The sequence below is a fragment of the Physella acuta genome, unplaced genomic scaffold (genome assembly GCF_028476545.2).
Source record: "Physella acuta isolate Inbredline_101_S28 unplaced genomic scaffold, ASM2847654v3 ptg001966l, whole genome shotgun sequence".
Classification (NCBI taxonomy): domain Eukaryota; kingdom Metazoa; phylum Mollusca; class Gastropoda; family Physidae; genus Physella; species Physella acuta.
In genome coordinates, this window is record NW_026733471.1 from 29,492 (window position 1) to 38,120 (window position 8,629).

The 8,629-nt window shown below is 37.8% G+C and overlaps 1 long non-coding RNA gene across 1 annotated transcript; it reads left to right on the top strand.

Annotated features, from left to right (window-relative positions):
• The first annotated feature begins 17 nt into the window (after positions 1–17).
• Positions 18–3,533, top strand: LOC131931428 (uncharacterized). The gene is made up of 4 exons (XR_009384292.1): positions 18–93; positions 1,576–1,643; positions 2,000–2,207; positions 3,369–3,533. It is a non-coding gene; the product is annotated as an uncharacterized LOC131931428 (long non-coding RNA).
• Positions 3,534–8,629: the final 5,096 nt, after the last annotated feature.

Consider the following 8,629-nt stretch of genomic DNA (forward strand, 5'->3'; position numbering starts at 1 on the left):
GAACGGAAAACTAAAAATTAGAGGAATGCACGGTTTATGTAAACAATGGCCGAATTGTATTCTACGCTATTTAGTATTTTATAGAAGAACAAAGTATAACACCAACGATACGAATCCTATACTAATTAACTAAAACATTTTAATCTATTTTCAATTTTAAACTATTATAATTTATATAAGCAACCTTGGAATTTACGATTCATTTTTTAAGTCACATCTTGAACAAGAACTAGCGAATAAGCTTGTGTCTAGTCTAGACTATATCAGTATGCCTGTATCAAGATTCTAGACCTGCCTAGACCGACTTAGCATAACATTTTAAAATAGGCCTATCACGTGAAGATCTAGATTTAAATAAAAATAATACATAGTTTGTGAGAATACTCAGTGTTTCTTCCAGACTTTTGTTTTCTCCGGGGGGGGGGGGGGGGGGGGGGCACTTCACTTGAAATTTTCTGGGGTGGGGGGGGGGGGGGGGTGGCGGTAGACGTTCTTCGGGGGGTAGGGGGGCGGACACTGTAAAAGTATATATTTTCTATATAAATTTCATTTAGTTCGGGGGGGGGGGGGGAGGGCTTTTGTTCGAAGAGATGCTTGAACAGCGATATAACACAAAGACTTATTTTTAGGTGGTAAGACTACTAAGACTCACTGCAATGGGGTCACACTTTACTTATACAGGGGGAGGGGATGGAAATAGTCGAACTTTGGGGGGGGGGGGGTGACAAAGGGAATGGGGATCATAAAGTGTAACTACTTTTGCATTTTGAAAAGTATTGTTAGAAACTGGATTTTAGCCGTTTTTTGCGACTTTTTAAAACTGTAATAGTAAATTGATTACTATTGGCATCCTCAACGCAGATCGAAATCAATACATATTTAAGTAAATAAAATGATATTTTGAAGAACAAAATCTGCAACTTTGATAGGGTGGTATGGGGTAGCAGACTGAGTAACGAAAAAAGTATGGGCTTGATTTGGAGCAGTGGCGTAGCCAGGATCGTCTCAAGGGGGGGGGGGGGGGTTCCAATTTATACCCGGGGACAAACTTTCGATTTGCACCCCCCTCAAACTTTCGATTTGCACCCCCCCCCCCCCCTTAAACTTTCGATTTGCACCCCCCTCATACTTTTTATATATACCGATGGGTCTATGGGGGGGGGGTTATGACCCCCCCTAACCCCCCCCCCCTGCCTACGCCACTGATTTGGAGAGTTCGCTCGAGAGCAGGATCAAACAGATGAATTAGTGCTCCGGTACGATTTATACCGCCTGGCACTTTAAGGGTTAAAACCGCATAAATCCTAAAGCAAGCAATATGCTAGTTGTAAGACAAATACAAATAAGATATGTATATAAGATATTGTATATACAAATATATATAGGCCTATATATATATATATATATATATATATATATATATATATATATATATATATATATATATATATATATACATATATATATATATATATATATACATACATATATATATATATATATATATATATATATATATATATATATATATATATATATATATATATATATATATATATATATATATAATTCCAGTTCGTGGAAAATGCTGAAACTAGTTGTTTTTTCTTGCACTTGGAGTTTTTACGTTTTATCTCTTCATGGTGAGTAAATCCAGACATCCTATATGCATGTATTATATCATTTGTTATCCAAGATTTAGCCAGATCGTTATTTAACCCTGTACATGCTGAAATGCAGGCTGTCTTTCAGCTCTGAGGCGTAGCTAAGGGTGGGCGGGTGGGGCGGCTGTCCCGGTCTGCGAACCTAAGGGGGGCACCAAACAGGTTAGAAGTAGGACCCTATAAATAAACAAAATATCATTCTGAGCTGTATTACTGAGTTAAACATAACCAAAGCTCAGAAAATAGACTATAACTATAAATGGGGAGGGGTTGCGCAAAATCTATAGTTTGCCGTAATAATTCACTACGCCTCTAATTCTATTTTTTTAATTCAGCCGCTGAAACTCTCCACTACGGGACGTACTTCATCTTACAGTTTCCTCCAATCACCGACGGGCAATATATTTTCTTCGCCCTGACCATGTCACGGGAACCTTTCAACGTGACTTTTAGAACCGCCCACAACGTGGACGGGGACGCGGAGAAGCAGATCACGCTGCAGAGTCCGGAAGTGAAAACCGTCACTTTTGACGGAATCAGAATGTAAGATTTTTTTAAAAAAAAACAAGATATTTATTGTAACTGAAGCATTGAGTCGATTGATCCCACGACGCTATTAAATAAAACTTATTTGAGGCTATTTTTTTTTTTGTAATCCTAACAAAGTTCTTACACTGACCTTGCGTTTAGCTGTAAAGATTACCTTACAAAATAAACCGGGAGTGATCTCCCCTAAACTTTCTCGAATATTCCTATATAACACTGAGATGGCAACTCGGAATATAGTGATTTTTGTTTACTTAAAAATTTAAAAAAATGACTAAAATCTAGTGGAAAAAAGAATTGCGCACAAAGCAAACGCCAAAACAAAATGTGCATAATAGTGCGCAATATTATTAGTACTTTATAAATTTACATGCATGTTTTTTTAGAAGTCGGAAATAGCCTAAATTAGTACTTCCGGTCAACGGAAATTACTCAAAATTTGATAGAAGGTAGAGAATTAGATCTTTTACTTACATGTGAAATTTCATTTATTTATCTGAAATAGTACTCAAGTTATAGGCTATTGAAAAATTCAAAGTAGAAAAAGTACCACTTCTGGTTATCGGAAATCGCTCAAAAGTCGATACGTTTCTACGATTTTGATAAAATACTTATATATTAAATTTCATCAACCTAGCTATAACGGTACTAAAGTTATCGTGTTTACACACGGACACACTGACAGACAGTCACACAGACATACGGACAAAATTGCAAAATTATGTTTTTCCGTATCAGTGAGGTGTAAAACGTCTTTTTTTTTGCACGATTACAAGACTTTCTCTATACTTCGTATATACGAGAAAGTAAAAAAGGTTCTTACCGTCCCGGCTAGGTTTTGCACTAGCTACACTACTTAACTTCGTGCCTACTATTGTTACCGTAATTGAATAAACTGAATAAACACTACGTAATGGTTTGTTTCTATTTCTTCAACATCATTTGTTTGATTTAATTTAAAATTTAAGTAATTGAGATCTAGCCCCCCACCTTTTTTATTGATTGACACTGTGTTTATGATTTTAAAAAAACCTTTACATATCAATATTAATTTTTTTTTAAATTTTTAGATAATGAGCCCTCTCTTCAGCATCACCCCAATCTAGAGACGTAGAGATTTTTATATAAAAGTCACTCATTTCTCTTTCCTTGTAATAGGCCTCCGGAAGTACCATCAGCGACATACGCATACGTAGCCAGGAGCTCTGGCGACTACAAGTTCTGTCTGCAGGTGCATTACACACGGTTCAACCGGCGAAATTTATACAGCGTTATGTTGGCGATCCCCGTGGCTGGGTTCGGGACCAGATATTACGTGACCCTTGCAAAGTAAAAATGTTTTCTGTAAAATGTGGCTATTCGTTTCATGTGTGTGTGTGGGGGGGGGGGGGGGGGGTCGGGTAAATATATATCAGAGTTTCTTTCAGGCATCTCTTTAGGGAGTCAAACAATAATACATATAAATATTCAAATTTTTTAAATACACAATGCACAGTGTTTCTTCACAGCATCTCTCCACGCCCCCCCCCCACCCCGAAGAATGTACCCCCCTTCTCCGGACTAAATCGAATTTATATAGAAAATATAGAAAATATATACTTTTAACAGTGTCGCCCCCCACCCCCTTAGTCCACCCCCCACCCTCGGAAAATTTCAAGTGCGCCACCCCCTAACCCGGAGAAAAAAGTCTGGAAGAAACACTGCATGTGCATATATGAGAGTGTTTAACGTGCGCCACTTGTTTTCTCCATGTCAGGACGAATTCAGCAATTGTTGTCGTAGCCGCTCAAGCGACACGAGTCAATGGCACACTGAACTTACTAGACCGAATGTTTGACACAGTTACTCGTCAGGAGCTATCTTTTACCCTTCAAGCGTAAGTACCGGCGCCTGTTAAATAAGTTTTGAACGTAAAATCTTTTTTTTTTTAGACATTGTTTTATCGGTTCTCCTTACTTTATGTACAACTGTAAAATTAAAACCGTAATGCATGTGAGCTTCCTTCTAAGCGCCCGATAACAGGCTTTGAGTTTTAAACGGAAAATAATTTTGTATTTAAATAAACCGGGAGTGATCTCCCCTAAACTTTCTCGAATATTCTTATATTAAATAACAGGGGATGGGAACTCGGGCTATAGACATGATTTTTAATCCATTTTAAATACTTAAAGTTTTAAAAATAGAATAAAATCTCGTAGACAAATTAATTGCACACCAAGTGAACGCCAAATAAAAAAGCGCATAATAGTGCGCAATATTATTAGTACTTTTAAAATTTACATTAGTTTTTTGAGAAATCGGAAGTAGCGTAAAGTACTACTTCCAGTCAACGGAAATTACTCAAAATTTAACAGAAGGTAGAGAATTAGATCTTTTACTTACGTGTGAAATTTCATTTATCTATCTAAAATAGTTATAGGCTTTTGAAAAATTCAAAGTAGGAAAAGTACCACTTCTGGTTATCGGAAATCGCTCAAAAGTTGATACGGATCTACGATTTTGATAAAATACTTATATATGAAATTTCATCAACCTAGCTGTAACGGTACTCAAGTTATCGTGTTTACACACGGACAGACAGACAGACAGACACACAGACACACAGACATACGGACAAGATTGCAAAATTATGTTTTTCCGTATCAGTGAGATGTAAAACGTCGAGATTTGTAAAAATCTCGATTTTTGTTTTTTGCAAGATTACAATACTTTCTCTATACTTCGTATATACGAGAAAGTAAAAACATTGTTTTATCGATTATCCGTACTTTACATAAAACTACTGAAACGTTGCAGATCAGCTACACGATGGGCTAATGGTAAGAAATTAGGTTGACGATCATAAAGATGATGTAACCTAATTCGAGTTGGAATTTAAAGTCTTGTGTTCTTCCACAGAGAGCAAGCATATATGGCGTTAATTATGTGTGGTTACTATGATTTAGCTGAAAGTACTAGAGGTATGAAGACTATACATACACAGTTGCGTCACTAGGTTAGGTGTCAACCTATAAGGTATTTACAGTGTCACTGCCCCTTTCTCCTCGAATATATATATATATATATATATATATATATATATATATATATATATATATATATGTATATATATATATATATATATATATTATATATATATATATATATATATACGGATTATATATGATTATATACGGATGGAAAATTTTTTAACCCCTCCCATGACCAATTCCTGGCTACGCTACTGAGGTTACTGATCGTTAACTAAAATACACACATGATTTGCTAATGTCAACGCTCAGCCTATCACTAACCCCAGTCCTACCATACGCCTAATCCTAATTTCTACACATAAAACTAGTCGAGATTACGATACTACTAACAACCAAATTGTCCTAATGCACCTATGTTTGGAAGGGTCTTTTATCGGTCATCGGTATCTTGAATCATCCGCTTAATTTTTTTATAGCGTTTTACCTTACAAACATTTGAAAAATAATATTCCTAAAGTGTTTTCTGTTATAAAAACTAGCCAACTGGCTCTATTAGAATTAGTAAAGTTGAGTGAATATAATCCATAATAATTATCCATGTTAGTTTTTGAAAAGACTTCCATGCAAGGTTGTTTTTTCAAGATGGCCGCCGTTGCAATGGTGAGCATATTTCAGAAGAGTCCCTACTACACGCAAATATTTTCCCTAAAGCACTATAATTTAGATACACACAAATCAATAAAAAAAGGTCCATTAATTAAAAGGTGTCTCCCCCACCACAGTTTTTTGTGGGAAAAAAATTAAATTAAATTATATATATCTTAAATTATAAATATTAATACTAATAGTTTCGCTGTCTGTCTGACAAGAACGCTCTGTCTGACAAGAACGCTCTAGAGAAAACACAAGCAATTTAAAAACATGCACAGTAATTCGAAAAACGAAATATGACGTCGACACATTTAGCGTAGAGTTGAAAATAAATCTCAGGGCGGAAAGTGCACACAGTAATATAATGACGTCATTGATTATCGCGTAAACATTGAATAAAAAGGAAATGTTGTCTAATCTAAATGGTTTGCGTGAAGAGTTTCTTGCATACAATTCTTCGGGTAGGGGCGAAGCCCCACCCCCCGCGTAAGAACGTCTGAGCCCCCCCCCCCCTCCCCAACTCAAAAGAAATTTCCTCATCGATACTCTATAATAAAATTACCGCCTAATTAATGTGTCTAATCTAAAAAGTGGTTTTCTTGCAATGGGACGGTAGACATGTTTTTTTTTTGGGGGGGGGGGGGGGGGGGTGGAGGGGTGGGGGTGTGTGGGGGGGGGGGGGTGGTGTGTGGGAGTGGGGGGGGGGGGGGTGGGGGGTGGTGTGTGGGGGGGTGGGTTGGTTTCAGTGTTTCTTTCAGACTTTTTCCTCCCCGGAGAGGGGTGGGGGTACTTGAAATTTTCGGGGGCGGGGGTAGAATTTTCTGGGAGGGGGCGGACACTGGAAAAAAGTATATAATTATATTTCGTTGAATGGGACGGTAGACATGTTTTTTTTGGGGGTGGGGGGGTGGTGGAGGGGTGGGGGGGTGGTGGTGTGTGGGGTGGGGGGGGTGGGGGGTGGGGGGTGGGTTGGTTTCGGTGTTTCTTACAGACTTTTTCCTCCCGGAGAGGGGTGGGGGGGTACTTGAAATTTTCGGGGGCGGGGGTAGAATTTTCTGGGAGGGGGCGGACACTGGAAAAAGTATATAATTATATTTCGTTGAATGGGACGGTAGACATGTTTTTTTTTGGGGGGGGGGGGGGGGTGGGGGGTGGGGGGGGGGCGGTGTGTGGAGGGGGTGGTGTGTGGGGGCGAGGGGTGGGGGTGGTGTGTGGTGGGGGGTGGGGGTGGGGGGTGGTGTGTGGGGGGTGGGGGGGGGGTGTGGTGGGGTTGGTGTGTGGGGGGGTGGGTTGGTTTTAGTTTAGAGAAAAGAGACAGCACTATCAGCCTAGCGCCCGTTGTACCCTTCCTCAACGGGCCATTTTTCTCGTTTTATATAACTTACATTTGAATATCGTTGGCGTTTGTGTTAATATTTCGTTTCGTTTGTTATACTGCTTACACAACATGGTTGACTTAATATATATAGCAGTGAAGCTAAAATGGTGACAGGACAAATGATCTCAGGACAAATGATCTCAGACAAACTATCTCAGACAAAATATCTCAGACAAAATATCTCACGGACAAATGATCTCAGGACAAATGATCTCAGGACAAATGATCTCAAGGACAATGGATCTCACGGACAAAAGATACCAGGACAAAATATATCAGGACAAATGATACCATGGACAATTGATCTCAGACAAAATATCTCAGACAAAATATCTCACAGCAAAATTTTAATAGTGTATTTGATAGTTGATCTGAATTTATTTTTATAGACCTGTCATACGCTTTTGTTTACTATGATTAATATTGTTTATAGGCCTATATACTAATTGTGAGAATGTTTGCCGTATACAATTGTCATATTGCACTAAAGATTTTAAAACTTAGATTACTAATATAGTATTCGAGGTTAAAGAAATTTTTCAATAGACAGCGTAGGCGGGCATGCCAAAAATGAGACAATCCTACCATGTCAGGTTGACGAAACTAGATCAAAAGGGAATGAAATAACAATAAAGACACTCATTCGTATCAACGTGGCCGCCTGCTTTGATGGTAGAGACATGCCCTAAGGGAAAGACATCCGCCCTCCACGGACAATACAACTAGCATCAACAGTCAATAGTTATGTGTCGGTCACACCTTAGTGATCAGATGACCAATGCTTATTTAAACTACAGCAGTCATCGCGGAGCTAAGTATGTGTAGTGTGCATGCAAACAAAGCAGCATTAGTGGTGATTACTCAGCAATGGCCTCTTTTATTATCTGGTGAATTTATAAAAGCCATAAGTGGAGCAGCAGGCAAAGAGATTTGAAATGTGCAGTTAGAAAATGTCGCGCAAGAGTTCACATAGTATTGGAGAGGTGTGATCATACCTGCCAGCAAAGAAACGTAAACGTTATGTTTGTGTTGGTGATCCAGTAAAAACAATAGTTTTACTTTATGAAAATGAAGACCTATTCACCTTTAAAAAAATAAATATTTCGCGTGTTTTTGAACATTATTGTTGTATAGCTACCATTACTTTATTTGTTTTATATTATACATTATCGTTGATTATACCTTTCAGGCTAAAGGAGTAATTGTGTTTCAATTTTTACTTTTTCAAATCAAATGCTATTACAAAGGTTAAGTTTAATAAATCTTTTGATGCTTTGTTAAGCTTAACAAATTCACTGTATTCATAATTTTTTTCGTAAAAAAGTAAACAAAACTATATTGACAGTCAATTTAAAAAATAAAAGTTTCAATTCAACTAAAATCATCGAACATACTATTAAAATTTCGCTGTGAGATAT